Here is a 23,099-nt window from a genome sequence, read left to right on the forward strand (position 1 = left end):
GAGCCAGTACCACGTGAGGTGACAAGATAATCCGGCGTCGGACTCCTGGCGTGGCTGGTTCTTAAGCCGGCGCTGATTGCCGGCAACGAGCTGCAGGTGCGCCGGAGCCGACGCCCACTTTCTCCGGAGGAGAGCCTGGCTGGGTGGATCGTGAACCTGTAACAAACAGAACTGCCACGCCCTCCTCCCCGACCCGAACCGTCACATAAATTGGGTTTTAAACTAAGGTTAGGGTTTTGAATGAGGGCTGAGCTTTCCAAGTCGACTCACAGTTGTTCAAAGTGGTTAAAATTTGGATTTAAACAGGTTTTAATATAGTGAGGGTTCCAATTTTTTTTAAACTAGGTTTAGGCTTTCGATGTAGGGTTTTAATCGCACTATGCCAAATGATGTCGTCTCTGATTGGCTGTTAGCTTGCAAATGCATGAGACAGAAGTCCATCAAAAGCAAAGCAATGGCAAATCAAAGTATATTACCGATTAAATTGACCGCAGGGAAAAAATAAATGTTTACCTCGACTTTAACAGAATGTGTTGAGAGAGGTTCTGAACGTGTTTGCATTTTGTTCTGTCTCCAGATGGTATGACATAAATGTCTTCTCAGTCATGAGATTCTGTATTTTTTGGGGGGGAAAGTGCGCATGCAGACGTCACGATTCACGATGCAATGCGAGGAAGAGCTGGAGTGGGCGGCATACGAATGGGATGTGTGAGGGGGCGGTGGATCGTGTGTTTGGGGGGGGGGTGTTCTGTGAACGCGCCTGAGATTCCCTGGTGGTGGGCAGCGGGGGCGCGCATCCCGACTCCGCTTGAGAAGCGACTGCAGAGGAGGCAGATGCCGACTGAGAGCCGCTGCCTGTGGATATTCTCTCCGAATTGTACAGCACAGATTCTCGCCCCCCCCCCCCCCCCCCCCACCGCCGCCGCCCCCCTCTCCTTTGGCACCGCGAATCAAGCGAAGAGGGGCCGTGAGGTGGGGGTACTTCGACTATTTTTTCGGCTTTTTTTTTTTTTTTTTTTGCGTCAAATCAAGAGGTCTCTTGGACTTGGAATACCGGGTACGGTCGGGAAAAAAAAAGCTCCCACTCCGCTGCCACTGCTACTGCAGCCCGTCTCTTTGCTTTGGAATATACATGCACCAAAACCATGGAGATTATATGACATGGATTTATGTTTTCTTTTTTCTAACAACCAACGTAACGACGGTGGCCCCTTTCTAGGCTTTTTGTTTATCTTTCCTTTCCCCTTTCGTGTTGATCTTTTTTCTTTCCTTTTGACTCATGCCTACTTTATGATTTTTGCGCCCCTCCTTTTTTATTTTGTTCGATTTTTTTTTTTTTTTGGAATTTCCTTATGATTTATTTTTATTTCACTTATGGGATTGCTCGCCAAGAACATTCGTGTGGAGAAGATTCCGGAACTGCATTCAGAATGAATGAATGAGTGATAGTCTCTCTCGCTCTCTGCACCTGAGACGTGCCATGGATGAGAAACTTAATTTGGATCCACAGAACCGTTCGGGGATTACTCGTTACGTCAAATAACTACTTCTGACAACGATCAGGTAACGTACATTTGTACTCACAATGTTTTACGACCCCCCTCGCGCCCTCCCCAAAAAATCTCTTGACGCATGCTGCTTCGGGCTATTGATTTTATCCTAAACGTGATGGTGATGACGATGATTAGCGTGTAAAATAACCTCAGATGACCGAGATTCTCAGACATGGAGCCCAAGTGTGTTGCGACGTGTGGCGAGTTTGAGAAAAAAAAAAAAAAAAAAAGCACAATTGATTCGGATTATGGTGCATTCTTTAACGGCACCGCGAGCAGAGTTGATCCACTGAATGCCGCAGCAACACTGTGACAAAAAGCCACACTCACCGGCCACTTAATTAGCCTCACCTGCACAGCCTAATGAGATCCGTTGCAACGGATTAGAATCTGATTTGCGTGGTCACTTTGCATCATTACGAATGGACTGGTTGTAGTTTGCAGTGGCCTGGAACTACACGCGCACGTTTCAAATACTTCTACCCCCCTCTCCCCCCCCCCCCTCCTCCTTGTTCTCAACACGTTAGAAAGCAACATATTAAAAGCACCACCCACTCTGTGTGATGTAGTGCACTTGTTCGCAACAGCATCCACAATAATGAGCACGAACCAATAAATGTGTGCTTGTGTAAAATAGATCACTTATCTCCATTTTTTTTTTTGTAGCTTCTGTTCACGGTCTTTAAATCTACAGTGGAGAATCGAGCAGGTGTGCCTAAATGAAGTGTCCATTCCTAAGCACCAACTTTGTGTCGTAACCGCTACAGAAGACATGCCCATACACCTAAATCAATCAGATCAAGAAAAAAAAAAAAAAAAAAAACACATCATTATTCATATTGAATGGCTTTTCCTGTCAATATGATGACAAATAAGCGCTGTGGCGAACATCAGTCGAATGTTAAACAGACGCTCCAATTTTCACATGTGGATCGATAAGGTCACGGGTGGGTTAACCACGGCGCCAGAAGGCCCTTGGGAGATAAGTGATCACTTCACACACGTAGGGAGGTCTGGTTCATTTTCAGGCCGCCTGTTGTCAGTGCAGACGGGCGTCGTGCCGCAATGTCGCTGCCGCTGCTCCTTCTCGCCATCTCCCTTTGTCATTTATTTTCAACTGACTTAAGTTCGAAAGGTCTCGGAGTCACACACTCCAAGATCTCTTGGCAAGCAGATGGCTTCGGTGACGCTGAAGCTGGATGACAAGCATCCGAGGTCCGAGCATCCACTCCAATTCTCGCTCTCTTTTCTCTGTCATGCAATGAACACTAATTCAATTTATCCCAATTAGTAATGTGAACATAATTGTGTTTTCCACAAGTCCAAGCATCAACAAGTATGTATGTTGCACTATTAGATGCAGGCTGCTATGTGCATGCCAAACAACAGGTGGTGCTATTACCCCCTAATGAGCCAATCAGAATGCTGAAGAAAGTCACCAAAAAAAAAAAAAAAAGTCAGTCACAACAATAATTCCTTGTTTTTAGTTTAATGTAATATAATACGTAGGAGAAATGGAATAGCAAGATAACTGTGTTTAAAAATAAAATGCAACAAATCTTCAATTGGGCAATTCAACAATATATTTTACATTTTGCTGTTGTTAAAATTGCAAAAAAATCCTCCCTTGTATTGTTCCCCAACTTAAATATTTAAGAAGGATATGAAGTTTGTGAAGTTTCGTTTCTGTTGACAACAAACAATATTGACGACCACAGCCACATGGTGTCGTTACACTCCAATCCCGTAGGTGGCAACGCTGTGCAAAAACTGCTACATTCATGCATACATCAAGGTTTAGTTAAAGGTAACTATCACAACACTTTATAATTTTTTTGTGTGTAGTTTGTTGAACTATAAATGTCCACCTAAATGAACTTACTCTCATGACAATTAGATCATGATAGGCGATACCATCATTTTCAACCATCTAAAGAAGCATTTGCCTCATCTTGCCGCTATCACCACAAGGAGCACTGCAAACATTTGACTTTGGGTTCTTTTATTAAAGATACGCAGACTGATCTCATTATTTTTTTTTATTTCTTTGGGCTGCCGTTGAGAACTAATGGAGCCGGCAGGACTGAGTCCCCTTTTAGCGGTGATGAGCAACCCGGGGGTGATGGCTGATGAGTTGGATGTGTGAGAGGGCTGATTTGTAACCCCGCAGAGTCGAGGACAGACAGCAGTCATGGACAATGGTTGAGTCAAGACGCTTCAGTGAATTTGAACCCACAATTTCCCCATCTGTGAAGTGGCGCGGTTGGTGTTTTGTCAACGTATCCCGAGGCACATCTTTTTGTTGACAATTTAATAATCGCTTGTCATCCTGGAAAAAGAAATGACGGCCATGCGTATGAAAATGCTACATTTTGCCACGTGTCCTAATATACACTTATGTAGATATTCATCAATCGGCAGAGGGCATAAACATCTTTTGAAACATTTATGACTTATAACTCCCCATCAGAACTTTTGTATGACATATATTATACTGGTTGGGTTCCCTTAATGTGCAATAATGCACCTTATACCCCAGTGCGCCTCATAACCCGGTGCACCTTATAACCTAGTGCGCCCTCTACATGGAAATTTCCCCCCAAAAAGGTAGACCTGTTTATTGAGACTGTGCCTTATTATCCAGTGCGCTTTATAATCCCAAAAATACGGTAGTCAATGTACAGTATATCCCCGAAGAGACTGTAAACCTTTCTCACCGTTGGATCCCTGCACGTGGTTCTAGAAGCAAATATCATAGCACAAGCCAGAAGGAATTCATCGCAACAAACACCGTCCGTTGGAATGACTAAGACTGCATTCCGGTGAAAAGGTTGTGTGCCAAGTGTGACAATAGACCACTTAAATCAAAGGATTAGCGTTACTAAGTTTTACTAAATGTAATTAATTTGTTCACATCCAAACGTCAGCAGGTGACAGAAAGTCAGCATACCTGTCGGATTTATCTTGAAATGGAATTATCTCCAGTGAAGTGATTTGTTTGTTTTTTTATATTGCAACTGCATAAAGTAAGCAAATCCAGAAGTACTCCCGATACATCGCAGGTTAATTCCTAATGTGCCGGAGCAGCGACGGCCAATTTCTGTAGAAATCACCAGAGAACTCTCAAGCTTGTCGAGGATGATCCTCCTGATGTGGAGCTTTTTGGCTTCGGCGTGGACATCCTGATCCTCACCAGGGCCACAATCCAAAATGAGATCAAGTGGCATTCCCCAGTGTATTATAGTAAATACGTCAGGAGGATTAACCCAAACTCAAACGATTTCACACACAGAGACGTGGTGCCTCACCGCATTTAATTTTCCAATCGTTTAAACACCGTTTATAAGGCAACCATCTCATGGTCCTTCTAGACGGAGTTATCATTTATATGTATGTCTAGCTGATTTATTTGTGTCGCTGGGATAAATAAAGAAGTAATTTTTCTCGCTCTGGGCCGCAAAAGGAATGCTCCAGCTATTCTGCTTATCGCAACAAGTGGCTGCGCAAGTATGTTATATAAGCTGGGAAACCAATCTGAGCAATTCCGTTTAACAATGTTGCGGCTAGACAGTAAAACGCTTTTACTTCCCCATTCAAGTTCACTAATGAATTGCAAATGGTTTGTTCAGGTTTCAATTCCTAACGTCGTAGTTAGCAACCAGACTGTTGGTTTTCATGATATAGCCTACCTGAGTTTTATTGATCTATTTATTGAATTTATTGACTAAAATTATCAAAATATTTAATCGGTATCTTTTGAAACTTTATTCATTCATTTTTTCACTCTAACACATTTTGGTGCCAAGAATTTTTTTTTTTTGTGGTTTTGGACTATTTTGAAAGATGTTTTGAGACATTCCATGCTAATGGTATGCAAATTTCAACATTGGTATTCTCTTTATCCTACAGCTTTGATGAGGCTGTATCAGTCTTATCAAGCGTGTTACTATAATATTCTCTAATTTTTTAAAATGAAATATTGTGAAAGACGACAAACATCGCAGAGAGCCTTCTGTATGCAAATTGTTTCATATTAATATTCAGTGAAAAAATCAGCTCATATTAGCAGTACACAACATGCTTGTTTTCCTAATATTTAAAAAAAAAAAAAAATTACGATTTACTAACTACTTCTCATTTCCACAGTACTCAACTCCAACATTACCCAGAAACCATTAAAATGTCTTGAGCAAGGGGAAAACAAATATTGGCCAGGTTATCCGCAAATTGAGAGACTGTAATATCTACAAAAACATTTTGTATTCTTTTTTAGGAGAATCATATTAGACACGGATGTGTGATATTGACGGGAAATGACCGTAATTATATAACCGCTCTTCTCGTATTATGTGACTGTGTGTCAAATGTGTGTCACGTTCCGAGAACCAGCGAAGTAATGCGCATGGTGACACAGGATCAAGTAATGACATCGCTATCGCTGAACGATCATCGGACCTGCTGCAGCTTGAGACGCAAACGGCAGTGTGACGCGTATCAGCCGAAGATGTATGAAAACCACCCAACTCTTTGGCACTTTTATAAGGCCTGTAAATGCGATACTAATAGCATCTTCAATATCCGCCCACATGTCACGCACTAATGCCAGCACTGCCGCCTCCCTCTCCTCAGCCCCTACCCCCACTATCTCACTGGCACATACAAAACCGCACCTTTCATCTCTCTGCCTCGTTCACGTCTTATTTTTCATGGAAACAACTCCGTAAATGGGTGCGCACTAAAAACAGAAAACATTAAAGCGTGCGGTGAGCAAGCAAAGTCACACTGGCGGCATTGAAGCGGCTGCACGCGCTTGGCTAATGAGCATTTCAATGAGCCAGCGGTGCTGCTACCTCCGAGCTTGACGGATAATTTGGAAAAAGGGCGGACATCCGTGTCAATCTTCTTGGGGAAGGTGCCTTCTTTATCCTCAGCGGCATGCGTAGCGCTCGCCTACTTTGTATGCTGGCCAAGCTCCATTTGGAGTCACAGATGCCTCTGTCGCCGGGGCAGCACTCATTTGGCGCGGCTTCGAGGTGACTGTGTCAATATTTGAAGTGAGCGCCTCGTCGAAAAGCATGACGGGTGAGGCTAAGGCGAAAAAAAGAACATCATCAAGAAACAAAAGCCAGTCTGCAGAACCGCTGTCTATAATTAATGAAGGCCTTTTGGCAACCACTGTGAAAGGATAGGTTTCATTAGGAGTTGTTGGGCTGACTTGGCCGGAAGGAGGACGGGAGGGCAGAGACACAAGTAAAAGAATTGTCAAGAATCACGTCGGTAATTTACTTCTTTAATTAATCAAGCGCATATGCGAATCGTCTCGCCCGTAAAACAAAAAGAGGGGAGTTTTATTTTATTTAACATTTTAAGCCAAGTAAGGAATTTTCCAATGCAGTGACTCTGCAATTTGTCTGTGGGCTCAGTAATTTTTTGGTCAATCCGCTGCTTGTCCCATGCCAAAAATATTTGCCTGTCATGCTTTATTTTTCATAGAAGCCCCTCAGGATTGAAAAGCCACACAAAATAAAAACATAATTGACAGACTCTATTGATTTGAAACTCTGACTTCATATAATTCAGGAGGGCAGGATCTGCTGTTGCTTTTATTTTTCTTCTTCTCTGCATCGTCAAGCTGTGCTTATCGAAATTTGAATTTGAAAAGTACTCTAGTGTTTTAATTATTTGCAATCTACAGCTATAATCCTGAAATCCTGAATCAATGTATTTTCCGGAAAAAAAGGAACGAAAGTGTGTGCCGTTGAAACAGATGGAAGGACTCGCGAGTAATTCATGGTGGGTTCTTCCAGTAATTAATATGATTGTGTACGCCGAGTAAACGTGCATTTGGGTAAAGAGACGTTCAGTATCACGCATAAAATGTCGATGTGAATGAGACACTTGACAGTATTATAATGATTGAGTGTCCCAATATGCAGCCGGATATAAGTCATGTTATGATATCCAAGCGTGTTCCAGTCAGTGTTTGAGTTGTTAAGCCAACATTACCTTTTCAGATCACATTGAATTAAACTGCTTCCTAATTGCCGTCTGTTCAACTTATATGGCCATATGTCAGTCTGACGCGGCTTACATTGTTTTCTTTGCACTGATATTCAATTACCATACAGCTATGATCAAACGAATATACCTGTAGTTACCTTTTCATATCTCACTGTAAGTAGATGATGACTATTTTTTTGTGTTTTTCCCCATTGTGAGTATGCGCCATCAACCCAACTCCAAAATGGTTGAATCCATAGGGTGACGCCGCACGCGGGCTGTTCCCATTTTGTATGAATTAGGCCTCACAACGAAGCCAAACATGCTCCGTTTTCCAACTCTTGTAACACCATCTGGCCCTTGAGGACAATTCCAATGTCATCTGCTGGTTTATTACATTGCCCACACGTGCACATGACATATGACGTCTTTATTCTCCTGCTTAGTGAACAGCAAGCCAACATCAAAGGCAAAGTAGGAAATAAATCGGAATTAAAAAAAAAAAATGCACTTGGAATATGTGCAACATGAAATGAAATTTACAGGTCATTCGTGTATGAATAAAGTAGACGATAGTATAAAAAGCCAGCTGTGATGTTATTTGCATCCAGTATTTGTACTTTATTAGTTCTGTGGAAGTATACCCTATAAGACGGTGTGTGCCTTATAGGAACCCGTACGTTATACTTTGTGTTGAGTAGCTGTCCATGTCGTCTGGCTGGTCAAAGCTTCTTGCTGTGCGGTATTGGAGCACGTATAGTGGGCAGGTGGAATTATAGTGTTAGCCTGCTGAGTGGCCTCACAGCATGCCAGGTGTATTACAGTGTGGGGTTGCCATGGAGACAAGTTGCAGCATCTCTGCGGTGCACGCTATCAAGATGTATGTGAAGTTCAATACTCAGCTACACGGAAATATTAAATGCATATCCAGCTATGTGTTTATTTTGAGCTCCGAGATTGATATGTGTGTACCAGTGTTTCTTGCAGGTGGCATCGAAGTGAGACGATTATCGGGTTGTGGGTGGCGGGAGAGAGAACGGTTCATTGGCAATGCTCACACATAGTTGTGAATGAGTGCGGTTGTCCGTGTCTGTGTCAGCCCTGCCATTGATTTTATGTCCGTCCTATGTGTACCCCATCTTTTCCCCAATGTCAGCTGAGAGAGATTTGGCAAGACCCTGCCGAGGATAAGCAGTGCAGATAGCGGGATGGGTGAATGCTTGAGACAACAAGCAACATCTTATAAATGATCACTTTTGCCGTGTACTAATTACGAGATAGGGGCATTCCATCCCAGATTTGGCATTTTAGGGATGGAGGGCGGGGGACGAGAAGTTTTTTAAAAAGAAAGGACTAAGCAAAGACAGAAGTGGGTTTTCGTCCAATACGCTAATGCTATCTAAAACTGTACCAAAAAGAATGCATACAATTAAAAAAAAAAATTCTGGTGTTGGGGACAGACTAGTGAAAAAAAAAAAAAAACAGAAGTACTTTAAGGATGCAGGACGGATGGAGATGCAAGTAGATTATTTTATGAATAACGGAGGGACGATGATGAAAGGGCGCCCAGGTTGTAGATTGAGAGGTAACGTGCCCATCTCTGCTAATTACTTGCATGTTTACCTGATAATCAAAAATATATATTTTTATACTTTTGGATGCTCAGCATTGATCCGTCCCCAACTAAGCATCATTACCGTATCATCATGTGGCTCTTCTGTACCTTCGCATCAATTACACAGGTGGATGAGATTGGAGAGTTGCTAAGGCCGACAGTGTAATTAACCTCACCCGCAGACTTCTGTGATGCATTACCCCTGGAGCGCAAGAGTGAGTTGAGACCTTAACGCAATGGTGCATGTTGAATAATCGCAATATGCTGCGGAATGAACATCCGTGTGAACAAACTACCTAAAAGCGCAACGTGCAAATTTACGTCAATTCCCAATATATTGCGACACGAGCCTGCTCTCATTAAGCTTAAAATAACTTCCTATAATTTTACCAAGCTGGCTAAGTGGCAACATTTGCCCAGGGATAGTTTGTTTACAGTAAATTAAGGCTAAAGAGAATTGAATTGTATTTTGGGCCAAATTCAAAGCTAAATCTTGGTGACGCTAACTAAATACTTGGCCCAAAAGTGCTCACAGTTATCCAACAGAGCCAGGCAGTGTAGTTTGCATTGTTAATCAGTCTCATTTATTCTGCTCAAATAATGATAAGTCCCCTTTGGCTTCTGCTGAATTCCCTTTTGCACAAAATGTGATCATGTCTCCAATTTAACAAATGTACAGGATAAATCTCTGAGCACCTTTTTAATGCATTATCTTCAAAGATGCGCTGTTGCAAGATAACTTTTTTACCAACAGCAGATGGCCCAATTAGACTGGTGACGTTTCATCCATATACTGTATGTAAAATGCAAAATCTGTCGAAAAGTAAGTACATCCATCCGTTGAACAAAAAGAGTGCTTTACTTCAAGTCAGGGGTCTTCAATCCTGTTCCTCGAACACACCTCATTCAAAATGAGCGGGATCAGCGTCTGCAGATCTATCTGATCCTTTGATTCCGGTGTTTTGCAGCAGGTAGAAATGGAAATGGACACCGGCCCTCTGGAAGAGGATTGAAGACCCCTGCTCTAAATTCCTTCATTCTGCTCTCTGCAATTGATTTTTTTCCCCCGGTTCTAAACCATGACCATGAAAATCTCCTGAAAGGGAACCTCGTGAGTGGTCACTAGAAGCGCAATCAAGTCGACATTTAAAATCTTATGGCAGCGTATATGCTCTAGTGATGAAGAAAATCCCTCGTGATTCTTCCATTTAGATTTTATAGCTTAGGGTGTGACTGCATTTTAATTCCCCTTGCGGTTGAGCGTGCTAAGAAGTACAATTTCCTCTCACCACGCCATCTGCACACCTCTCTTGAAACCAATTTAGGTGCTGATCCGAAATCTGGCATGCTCGGACCCTGAAGAGAAGTGCACATCTTGGAAAGGCAGCAATGCACCTTCAAGGAGTACACCACCTCCAAGTGTAATTAGATGCTGTCAGTCTCTCGCTCACAAATGGGACTATCAGTGTTACTCGAGAAACGGGCTAATGGAGACCGTCTTGGCGTTCCCGTACCCTTCAGAAAGAGAGCAAAATTAATTACACACACAAGGAAACTCAAGTGGTTAAAATGTATTTTCCAATTGAATCACTGTAACTGTGGCATTTTAAATTCCTTTTTCAATGCCATCGCACCCTAAATACATCAGATGTGACATTTTTACGATTCGCAATATACGCAGTCCACCACATTTTCGATTGATTCGATTCAAAATTGATTTAAGTTACTGGATCTGGGAATGCACAGAGGTAATGGCGGTTACCATTTTTTGAAGCTTAAAATGGATTGGCAATTTTATTACGAGGAATATGAAAATCCCTCTAAAATTTAAGTCAATGTCTTGTCAATCTTAACCACTTTGGCAAATTTGACTGGTTAAAAAGAACTGCGACGCAAACTAAGTTTCATGGAACAATAGTACTGAAACACAACCATCGTATTGTTTCTGCTCTCGAATGCCGAATAGAGACACGCCTCGCTCAAGTGTCACCTGTTAATCGAATAAACACCACCGCTAGCATCTTTCTCCTCCCTTCCAGTCTTGTTGACTTAGAAACGTTGCATCCTCACCGACTCACTCCGGCTTATTTTTCCATTTCAGGGCTGAGTAGTACATCTGATCAAATCGATACACATCTTTCCCTTCTTGCCTTCTCTATTCTGTCCACTCATTCCTGACAGCAGTTAGGCATGATCGGATGATTGAGAACCGATAGCTCCAGCAAGGCCCCCCGGCTTGGGAGGAATGGATACAGTCGATTGACACGAGGGGGGGTGGAGAATGGTGGGGTGAGGGGGGGGGGGATGATACACCGTGCATCATATTATGACAGATGAGATAATTTTGTCACCTCTCTTACAATCTTAATAATTTCAATAAATAGTTGGATGAATGGATGGACAGATTCTTTGGTTTATCCACATTTCCTGTCGGTGTAACTTCTACCATACCACTTGTGCACTTCATATGCATTAATGCGGCAAATAACCCCATGCGCCCGATGAATAGAAATTTCCATAAACAGCCCCGTTCATTGAGACTGCACCTTATACGGTGCGCCTTATAATCGGAAAAAAATATGGACATTTGTGTCTTTCATTTCCCTTCTTTTCATTTAAGGTAATCATTGAAGTGAGTATTTTACATTACGAGTAAGGTCACAAAGCATTTATACTTATTTCTCAAGGCACTATTTTACGCGTCACTTTATCATCATTTTATTCTTATATGCGGTAAATCGATGGTGATGACAACTGTACTTGAAAAAAAAAATCTAAATAACTATGTATTTTCTCGCATGCATCCAGAGGCCAGAGACAATTTTTTTTTCTATTTCACAGTTCCTCCTTTCCTAGAGTGTTAACTCCTTCCGGGGCCTGTGAGGAACTCAATTGAGCTGTCTTGTCGCATACGTGAACAAACAACCCCTTACCAGTTTTGTCTGTCTAGTTCACAAGTGTCCCATGAGTTGCTGTCTTTTTGCTTCCCGCAGACGCCACACTTGAAGTGTCTTCCATAAAACCGGCATTTGTTTCTTGTTTTTAAAGACTGCTCAATGATTACATCTTTCACCCTGCGGCATGAGGGGAGATTCATCAGTATTTGGAAGGAAAATTTGCATGATGCAGACTGATTGTGTTTGCGGGGTTGTCAAACACTTTTTGTTTTCCCTCTTTTGTGTTTCCTCCAACTCACTGCCTTGCTTTGGCTGCCGTTTGATGCTTGTGTGTGCTGGCTGCGCTTGCGTTAATTTCTGGGAAATGTGACATGGAGCCACAACATGTTATTAGCACAGCAAATGCCATCCCAAACAACGGAACATGTGCGGTCAACTGGGCCAACGAGCAACAACACAAACATTCACCAATCTTGTCGCTTTGTCTGTCACTTCCGTTCCTCTCAGGTTTTATTTTGACTCTCCTAATAATCAATGCTTGTCCTTTTTCTCATTTAGCAAACCCGCTGCTATGGTTACTGGCTTGCCTTTTGAAAATGTGTTCAAGTCATTCATGAGCCAACTCGAGCTGACTTTCCATTTAATTACCAGAAGCTACAGTACGTGATGGAAGGATTTAACAACTCGAGCGAAGCATGGCATCCAATCAAGGCTCAGCTCAGATACTGTCGACTGCGTGCCCTCTTTGGTTGCTCTGAACTCTGATTGGCAAGCTCTCCTCCGCCTATTTAGTTTTTCCTCTTTGAAGAGGTGCACATCAAGAGCTTTTCCGGCCTTCGTTCACAGTGACAGTGTGTTATTCTTTCGATACGATACCTAATGAATCATAAAACGTCAGTTATGGTTATGATCAGAATTGGATTGATGGGGCCTTTTTTTTTTTTTTTTACCTCCTGTTGATAATACATTTCACACTTTTGTGGATCCCTCCAGGCATGCTAGGGTGCCGTGCATCCAATTAGTCTGGGAAATGCTCCCCTCCTTTAAGTATAGACAGACCTAGATGCTGATCGTGTCTATTGCCGCACCTCGAGAATAACCTGGCTTATAGTATACATTGGTGATTTGATTTGTGAGGCATTTATTTTTCATCTTGCATGAAAAACAACTAATATTACTGGAGATTACCCAAGGATTATAAAGTACACTTAAAAGCTTTTAATTTTCACATTTTCTAGAGTGGGCTTTATAATTGAATTGAAGTTGAATACAATTTGATCAATTTGCTGTACTGATTTATTGGCCGTAATGTGCATTGATACACCTTATAACCCGGTGCACCATATCTATGAAAATTTCCAAAAATAGAACAGTTCCTTGAGACATCCCCTTATAATACGGTGCGCCTTATATTCACTCAAATATGGTAGTTTGTGACCGTCAATGTTCCTTACTCAGACATATTTTTCATTATAAATTGACTTCAGTAGCTGTGCATGTGAAAATCTTTTTTTTTTCTTTTTTCCCCTTTTCTACTTAGCATTACTGCCAGCAAAATTCAAGTTTAGTTGAGGCCAGTAGGTAATAAATTATACCTGTAATATCGTTCCTGGCTGATGGCCAGATCTCATCTCTATACACTTTTCACCAACGTGCGTGTGCGTGTGTGTGCGTGTGTGTATATTTGCTTTTTAACCGCAATGATCAGTCATCTCTATCCCCCTTTTCTAGCGGACAGGATGTTCCATCAGGAATGTTCACATTCCAAAAGAAAATGCACCGTCATGTTTGTGTCACTTTGCGGCTGTGTCATTATCACTCTTTCCAAATTGTAACCTCATCAATCTCCGTGGGTTAAAGGCGTATCTCATCAGGTCATCGCCACATTTAAACCGACAGCTAACAATGTGCTAAATATGTCTCTCGCACCTGTCGTCCTTAGTTAAGTCACGGAGAAAAATTGGAATTGAGGTTTGGACGCCAGAACCAAACTTCTCAACCAAGTGTTCTTTGTGATTGAAGCCTTGGCTCTTTTAGTTGACTTTCATCCTTTATAGTTGCCATAAAAGCCAGGCATGCCACTAGCAAATCATCTTGGCAAGTCGGCAAACGCTTTACTGTATGAAATATGCGCTGGGTTACTGCTCTTTTTGGCATCTGTCTGAAATAACCAAGCCTAATTGGAAGTAAAAGGCCATTCCCGCAGTGGGTGCTTGTATGCAAAGTGTTTGTGTGCTGTCATGTCAAACTCACCCCGACTCACATGAGAGGCGGTCCATGCTTTTATGTAACGACGAATCCAAAAGAGCATTCCAATTGTGAGTTGTTGGTTTGTGTCGGTAATGCAGCAGTGAAGTGAATCTTGACATAGCAATAGACACGTATTCATTATTTCTGCCTCCGAGATGGTCTTACACTTGAGCAAATATCAACGGTGCTGCGAGTTGTGTTGGAGACATGTCGCATATGTTCAAACAAAACAAAGACTCAGATATGGTTTGTGGTGACAGATGCACAAATTTGAATCTGGGTCATTGTTGCTTGTCAGCAGATTACCAGTCGGCAGATCTCACCTAGACGGTTTGCGTTAGGTAACTTATAAAATGCGACAACAAATGCAAATACATGTTTTTTTTTTTAACTGCACCTTAATATGGTGTCTGATTTGGCTGCCATGCCACTTTCTGTCTGATCTGCAGCGAAAAAGGCCCCAACTCGTACAACGGGTTTATAACCCCTCCCTAATCCGCTCTTCTGACTCATTTCACAGCATTTTGATGCTTTCTCTCAAAATTTCTTGTTCACTTACTGGCAAGTAAACACAGACACACATACATGCACATGGAGAAATACTCTAGTTAATGACAATTTCAAGAGTAAAGCGATGGGAAATAACGTTGCAGTCTTAAACTGTTGCCATCATTCATCTTTTATTCCAGTGGTCTTCAATCCTGTTCCTCGAGGGCCGGTGTCCTGCCTGTATTCACCGTTCTGTTGTTCTTCTATCTATCTATTGTATATGTGTTTAAAAAGTTTTAATTTGCATTCTAATTGCCCACTAATTTATATGACACCATATGGAAAGCGCTTTGTTACAGCTCGAGCTGTTGTGAAATGCGCCATATAAATAAAGTTGTATTGTATTGTATTCCATTTCTCGCTGCTGCAACACACCTGATTCAAATGATCAGGATTGTTATCTTGCGGATTATCTGCTCAACCTCAGCTGTCGAGGAACAAGATTGAGGATCCCGGCGTTATTCACTTAACAGGCAGCCGTCTTACAATGACGCATCCTTTGCATGACAAGTTTCCCCCTTGAAGACTTTTTGTACCTCATTTTCTGCTGGGAACATATCAATTTGAGTTAAAAAAAAAAAAAAAAGTGAGTTAGTGTAACTGTCAGGGGCTTAAAGGGGAACGGAAGTCACCCCTCCCATTGCCTGTACACATTTGTGCCATTATTACAGATTACCGTTTTTATGAGCCTCGCTGGAATTAGCATTAGTGACGGTTTTAGTGCCAAATTCCAGTTTCAGCTCTGTCACTCTCCCCCGCCTCCGTAATATGAGACGACTTAATATCACAGCGAGCCACCCCTACAAGGTGCCTTACTAGCAGACAGTACATTGGGGTCACATTTCACCCTCTTGCTTTTCATAGAAGAATGAAGGTTCTTTTCTTGATGTGGATTTCACATTCCATTAACATAATTGGCCCTTGATTAGTATGTTAGTATGCACAGGATACATTCTTACAAAAAAAAATAAAAAATAAGCCAGAGGTGTTTCGCTGAATCGAGTTGTCTGATTATTTTCAGCTTATCAACTGAACCACAAGTGTCTAACTCAAGGCCCAAGGGGGACAGACCTGGCTTACCACGTAATTGTTGTCATGCCACTTCAGAGCAAATAGTGCATCTACTTCATTTTTCTTGCTAAACGTGATTGTTATTCGCATTTCGGCAGAAAAAGTGATACAAGATTTCAAAAATAATTTTTATAATCAAATACGTAATAATCAGATTAGGTCTCAACCACCCGCACTGAAAATGAGCTTGAAATCTGTGAATACACCGTACAGTCTGTTTTCCTTCTCCGTGCTACAACATACCTGATTCAAATGATCCGATAAACAGTAAGGTCTGCAGAAGCTTATTCAATCCATAAGACGTATATATACGTTTTCAAAATTGTAGTCCTCGCCTCTTGAAGACGGATTTATACGTCTTTTTTTTGTTTTTATATCTTAGAACACAATATTCTAAAGGCCTCGCAAAATCAGTCAAAATCCAGAAAAAAAACACTGTGATTGAGGTGTTTCCTCTCGTGAAAATGGCTGGGATTAAATGAGTTACAATAACAATCCTGGACATAAGGATGAATGATTTAAAAGTTCTCCATCGCAGTTCCCTGTTAATTCTCAAATGTACAGTGTTGGTCTCCCCTGCAGCAACGTGATCCCATTTGTGTGCTCTATCTGCACTGAAATGAGCAGTACCACAGATGAAGTTCAGCAGCGCTTGTTATTTACCATGCAGAATATATCTCCGGCACTCCATTTAGAGCCATTAGGCTCCATACTTGAGCAATATTTCACCCCAATTCTATCCAGGGATTTTTTTTTTTTTAGATGATTTAATTACCTTTGTTCATCACGAGGGAGCTAAATGTCGGCAAATCTCGCTGCGCTGAATTTCTCGTGCTTTCCATCAGGAGCTCAGGACGAAGATGATATATGGCGTCCTTTTGCTGCATGTAAGAAGAGTGTTTAACAGACCGGTGATGAGAACCGGTATTATCGCCACCAATGTACAGCAATTTGGTCGTCTATTATAAATATAAATGGAGGGCTACTGTGGGTTTAATGTGCAAAGCAGCTTTTGTAATCTTCAGACTACAGAGCAATGCTTTTGGAAAAAAACACGTTTTTCAAGGAACTCAAAGCCTAAAACCAACATGAATAAGTTGTTTGATCACTGGCACTTACAATGAATCACAAAGAATTAGCAAGCAAATTGCCAGCTCTTCAAAGGTTTTTGGGCTTGTCAGAAGCTAATTTTTGTTCCGGCTTCATGTTTTTTTTTCTTTTCTTGTAGCATTGCCTTAGGAGGAACCTCGGAAAAGAGCAGCAACCCTTGTTTAATCCCAGGTCTAGATCCTGTTTTGTTTTTTTAATGTGGTTTTGATGTCCACAACAACGGAACGAATTTGATCATGTGTGAAATATGCACAAGATGCAACTATTCTCCATGAACTGCAGCAAATTTTTGCCAAGCTAGCAAAATTTTCTCAAGGCATCCAGGACATGGATGTCGTATCCAACATGTTGTGCAGTCTAATTGTTCTGTCAAAACTCCACTTGACTGTGTTACATATCATTCCCGCTCTGCGGTTGTCATTTAATCAATCGTCCTTTGCGCCAGTAAAAGCGTACATGACTAAATAGTATGCCTTCGTAAGTCAAAGCAGGGAATTGAAAGGCGTGCGACTGTAAAATATAACCTAAAGTGCCCTCTATTTTCTGTCGATGCCAGCAGACTTGTCATTTAAAAACTACAGGTATAAGTTGCGTCCTGTTAGCGCGCGATTAGATGCAAAAGCAAGCCAGGCACATTCAAGAAATGTCATTGAACGTGAGTTAACAGCTTGTCCTGACTGAACAAGCAGGGGACGTGTGTGGATGGCGGCGTGAGTGAGATGAGAGGGTGTCTATTTGATTAGCCTCTGAAGTGAGGGATGTGCCTTTAATCCCTCCTCTAACTAATCCCCCTCTCCTCTCGGTGAATGCTCGCCGCCCACGGGCACTAAGTCTTGTAAGTCTTTAATGTGGAGCCACTGGTCACACTTTGGGGCTTCATTTTATTCATTCGTTCGCCATTCTAAAGCTGTTCATTCTTTTGCGACCCGCGAGGTTTCCTCTTTGATATTTTCACATTTAGACATTGGACAACACCAAAAGAGACACAAAATCGTCTAAAAATGTATGATGTACAAATTTAAAAACTAAAACTCTTATTTAATCTGAAAATGTCAATATGCGATATTATAATGTAGTTTGACACACTTAGCAGACTCTGCATACTAAAATCTGCCATTTTAATTGATTTCAATTCAGTTCACTTTTTGCAGCGTATGAATATGGAAATATCTGCTTTCCATTTGAATGTTAAAACCAAACTGCAGCTCTGTGCCAAAAAATGCATACTCCTCATTGACAAATATGATAAATCATTTATAGTTATTATATAACATTAGCCTCAATTGATTCTCAGAGTCGTATATTCGATATAGGACAGAGGTGATCAAACCTGTTCCTCGTGGGCTGCTGTCCTACCTGTTTTCCATCTCGCCTCGCCCCGCCGCAGCACACTTGATTCAAATGATCACATAATCCGCCAGGTCTGCAGAACCTGGATTACGATCCTGATCTTTTGAATCAGGTGTGTTGCATCAGGGAGAGATGGAAAACAGGCAGGAGGAACAGGATTGAACACCATTGGTATAGGAGAAAATAGAGACCTGTACTGACCAGAAACAAAAATAACAGTCCGTGCACAGTCCTCTTAGATACCACAGCTCCTTAAACAATAAAAGCAAACATAGTCACATATAGGGTGCAGCGATTGCCTTTTTGTGTCTTTATTGCCGTTAGTAATGAAAGCCACATTCACACTTATTTTATGGTGCAATATTACAAGCCCATAGGATGGTCATAGCTTTCAGTTGTTTGTCTTTTCCGTTTTATTAAAAGGGATACAATGTTTGTCCCTCAAATAAAACTAACAGACTTTCTCCAACATGGAAGTTGAGCAGGTGATGAGAACTTTGTAAAACTGGAAGCAGACTGTGCAACCTTTCACTAGATGATTTTTGAGTAGTATTTCTATGTAAAACGTTGGATTAAAAAGGCGGAAGAAATATCCACGCCAGGTTACCGTTGGAATAATTTTCATATATAGACAGGACCTGCAGCAGCACCAAACTCTTTCAAACACCTTTAAAGATGTGACTGACGAGTTTTCGGGGCATGAAGAAGCGCCAGAAAACATGACTTGAAAGAAAACTCAATGTACTCAATGCCACAGTCAGCAAAAAAAAAAAAAAAATTCTTCTACAAAAAAATTAATTAAAATATAGAAAATAGATTTTTAGATTTTAGATTTTTTTTTATTAGATCAATTTGCAATCAAGTCACACAATATTCTTTCATGGGCATTCCATAGAACAATTATTTCACGTGTCAAGCCGATTTTTCCCACTGGCTTTTTTTTAGTTTTGAAAAGGAAATTCAAATTGAAAACATGACCTATGACTACATTATTATCATATTTTTTTTTTATGTAACATTGGCAAGAGTCCATTAGTGGAATGGTGCCAAGGGAAGCGTATGCAAGAATGTACGGTATGCGCTCCCAGTATCTTATAGCTTGACAGTGGCACTTGCACTTTTCCTCCCACTCGCTCTTATAATCTCATTCTACATATTAGCCCGCTATATTAAGATATACATAATAGCGTTTATATCGTCGGCAATGAGCGGGAGGAAGCGCTTGTTTGGTTGCCAATAAGCTTGAGGTACTATGTGTTTGTTTTTTTTCGTGTTTTTTTTTCCCAGCTCCAAATAGATGACTTCACCAGTCATCTGGCTAATAACCAACATTTGGAAAACAGCGCGCATTAATGATCGTGAGAGTCATTGATCGTTTTGCTAATCACACTGAAATTGTTTCCATTTCTCCATGATTGACTTGTTTTAAGCGGGCAGGACAGCGTAAATGCAAACAGAGAAGACGATAGAAGGTGCCGCATTTGTATCTGTGGAGGAACACGTGCTCATATTTGAATTTCCATATTATCAAGTTGTCTTTACACAGTAAAAAGTGTGTTATATTTTAAAACGTGGCAAAGGTTATGCTTGTTTACACAATGCCCCACATAATAAATTATATTACAATGGGTAATTGAAACAACTCACATTTTAAATATAATTTATGAAATTATTTTATTTATTTAAATTATTTCATTTTAATTTAAATTGAATATTATCTACTTAAATACTAAAAACTTTAGACTCAATTAAAATTGGAGACACACCAATGCTTTTGTTTGCACTGATCCCAATTCTAAATAGAAAAGGAGGCTGATTTTGAGCTGATCTGGAAAAAATGGAAAATATTACTGTTAAAATTACAGTCAAAAAAACAAACTTGTTGTTGGGAATGTCTTTAAACGTACAATAATAAACATGGTTGAACGTAGATATTTAGATTCTCATTTTAAATTGATCTCATATGAGCGGTTAGATTTAAAAAAGAAAAAAAAAAAAAAAAGGCCCTGTGCCAATATTGGTCAAATTAGCGAATCGCTGCCCCGATATGGCCGCGTCTACAATGAGGCTCACTAGCGTGACCAATTTGCCAGACTGCTTTTATTTTATTTTGCCCCAATTAGTGTATTTCTCTGCGGTAGAAATTAAGAAGATAAAACCGGTTTAAATACACATAATACAGCTGTTGTGGTCCTGAGACTGCTGGGGGGACTTTTTGAATGAATGCAAGTGGAACGTCTGCGACAGTGAATGTACGTGTACTTAAACGGCTCAGCTTTCAGCGCCTGCGGCTCCTTGCATTGACTCGCACGCAGTGTTTACCTCCATTTTAACAGCAACTGATCTCAATATATATCTGCTCCACGTGGCGTCGGGTATCTCCTTTCCATTCCTCACTCCCTCGTCCCAGAGATGAAAAGTTCACCTTATTCATCTTTGCCGACTTGTAGCTTTGAAGTTTGAATGGGGGGGGGGGGGGGTAGACAAGGAATCTGACTCTGCATAGGCACTCGTGTTTTTTTTCCCACTGTGCTTTTGAAGAATGAATTTCAAGTTTTACCGCAGAAAAATTCAGCCGTGCGGAACACTCTGGGTGTTCAGCAGCTCTGGCCTTAACCTCTGTGCTTGTGAAAGCATTTCTGCTGAACTTTCACGACCTGACCCGTACTTCGTGTCAACCAAGACCTGACACTCCACTTCAATCCTCGCACCTTTTTTTTTTTTAGTTTTAAATCAACTTTTATTGAATCAGACAGAAACAACCACTCCAATGCCTTGTCTGCTAACTTACACACAGCTTTTTTTTTTAATGTGCTTGTCTGTATTTGTGCGTATGATATCTGCCTCATAAGACATAATCCCAATGCTAGGGGAGATTATTGACTTTCAAGTATCATCGAAGGAAGTTGTATATCATCTTGAGCGTATATTTCCCTTGCTGCCAACACTCACATTTTTGCTACATTAACATAGCTATTAATCTGACGGCTCGGGGCGAGCATTAGTGCGGTAAATTTACTGTATGTTGTACTTCCATGTGCCTGAATGCATTCGCGATTCCATTTGTGTGTTTGTGCATGGGAGTTGGGGGGGGAGTGAGATTTCGTACCTCATGGGAAGTTAGCGATTTTAATACTCTTGCATACTTCATCTTTTTAAGCACCCCAAAATATCCCAAGGGCATCCAGACATTTACGAAGAAGGGGAGTGAATTGCTGCCGAGAAGGATGATGGGGAAATAAATATACCCAGCCCTCCAGGGTGGAATCCTGTCCACCTGGGGATGTCAAGGTCTTGCCGCCTCGAAAAGCCATTTTCGGCAAGTATCTGTTTCCAGGCGGGCAACATACATAGATGATGATTGCTGCAATCTGCAGGGTAATAAGTTGAGAAGTAATGATGTCAATAGACAATTGCGAAGTGAAGGCTTTTACTGAGGGAGGGGGGAAATGCATGATGGACATCCGGATAGCACTCAGCCATAATCACACAGTCCGACTTTAATGTTGCCCTTGGAGGAATACTCTCAAGAAAGGTCTCCTAATGCCCTCATTTCTCCTTTCATTTCATTATCTGTTGCTGGATAGCGAGAGTATAATTCTGACGTCTATGTAAATTGGAACATAAAATCACTTGATTCAAAAGTGGCACATAAATGTTGAAACTTTGTAAAAGGAATAAACTGCAAGGAATTGTTTTTGGATGTAGTTGGAATTTGTGACATGCAGAAATTGCTGCTTCTTTCTTTGGGAAATCTTTTGGTGAGGACAGTTATCGAGTTGGTAGATTGTCCAATAGAAAAATACGGTACAGTAGCGTTAAAAAACATTTTTATTTACTTTTTTTATTCAGACTGGTTTCATATCAATGTAAATCACATTTTGGTTGCCGTCATTGCAGAACAAATTTATATATTTTAATATATATATATATATATATATATAATTTATATATAATTTTCCAATAGCGGTGTGCGGCGTTCAACAAAAGATGATTCGATACGGTTTTCGATATGTGGGGTGCGAACCAATGTGATTCGTATCGATCTACAATATGGCATCTAAGATTTGTTAGTGACCTAAAATAGTTTAGTATCTGCTGTGAACAAGTGACAGTAAATAACATAAATCCCTTCTCTCAGTGTCCAATATGGCTGCTTCTCCTTGACATAAAGTAGAGAATATCCTCCTTTGACAGTTTGCGAATTGAGCAAGAGAAAGACAAAGAGGAGAGAACTTGACAGGTGGTGTTCACGCAGCTTTTTCCACTGACAAGTCTCGCCCAGTAAGGGCCAAGGAAGGAATTAAGATGAAAAGAAGGGGGCTCTATAGAGGATTTGAAAGTAGCAAAACAGAGGGAAGGACATGAAATCCAGGCGAGGTTTCTCTACTCCACCAGCAATTTCAATCAACGCTGCATTTTTTACCAAAGCAAATCATACATTTGGAAGCAAAAATCATAACTTGACCATATCAGTCTAAGCTGCCAGTTTTTCCATTTAGCAGAAACTGATATTGCGTTTCCAGTCACAATACATTCTTTATCTGGTGTGAACACAGAAATGTAATCCCCTTGCTCCATAATGCAGCCATTGAGCTTGTGGTTCGGTCAACACTTGAGCACGTTGGTGCTTCGTCTTCTTTTTCCCACCAGCCACTACCATCCTTTAGTCCCATATCTTTATCCTTCACGTGCGCGCTACAT

The 23,099-nt window shown here is 41.1% G+C and overlaps 1 protein-coding gene across 19 annotated transcripts in view; it reads left to right on the forward strand.

Moving 5' to 3' along the window:
- The first annotated feature begins 807 nt into the window (after positions 1–807).
- Positions 808–23,099, forward strand: part of adgrb2 (adhesion G protein-coupled receptor B2) — a 112,669-nt gene continuing 90,377 nt past the window's right edge. For 6 of the 19 annotated variants that reach the window (XM_088278557.1, XM_088278567.1, XM_088278569.1 and 3 more), the window contains exon 1: positions 812–1,563. The gene's annotated coding sequence lies outside the window, so the exon portion shown is untranslated. Of the gene's footprint in view, positions 1,564–23,099 lie in introns of all 19 variants that reach the window. The other 13 variants (XM_088278552.1, XM_088278558.1, XM_088278554.1 and 10 more) reach the window with 6 other exon arrangements.

This window comes from Idiotropiscis lumnitzeri, chromosome 16 (assembly GCF_059441095.1).
Source record: "Idiotropiscis lumnitzeri isolate Australia: NSW breed Sydney's pygmy pipehorse chromosome 16, RoL_Ilum_1.0, whole genome shotgun sequence".
Classification (NCBI taxonomy): domain Eukaryota; kingdom Metazoa; phylum Chordata; class Actinopteri; order Syngnathiformes; family Syngnathidae; genus Idiotropiscis; species Idiotropiscis lumnitzeri.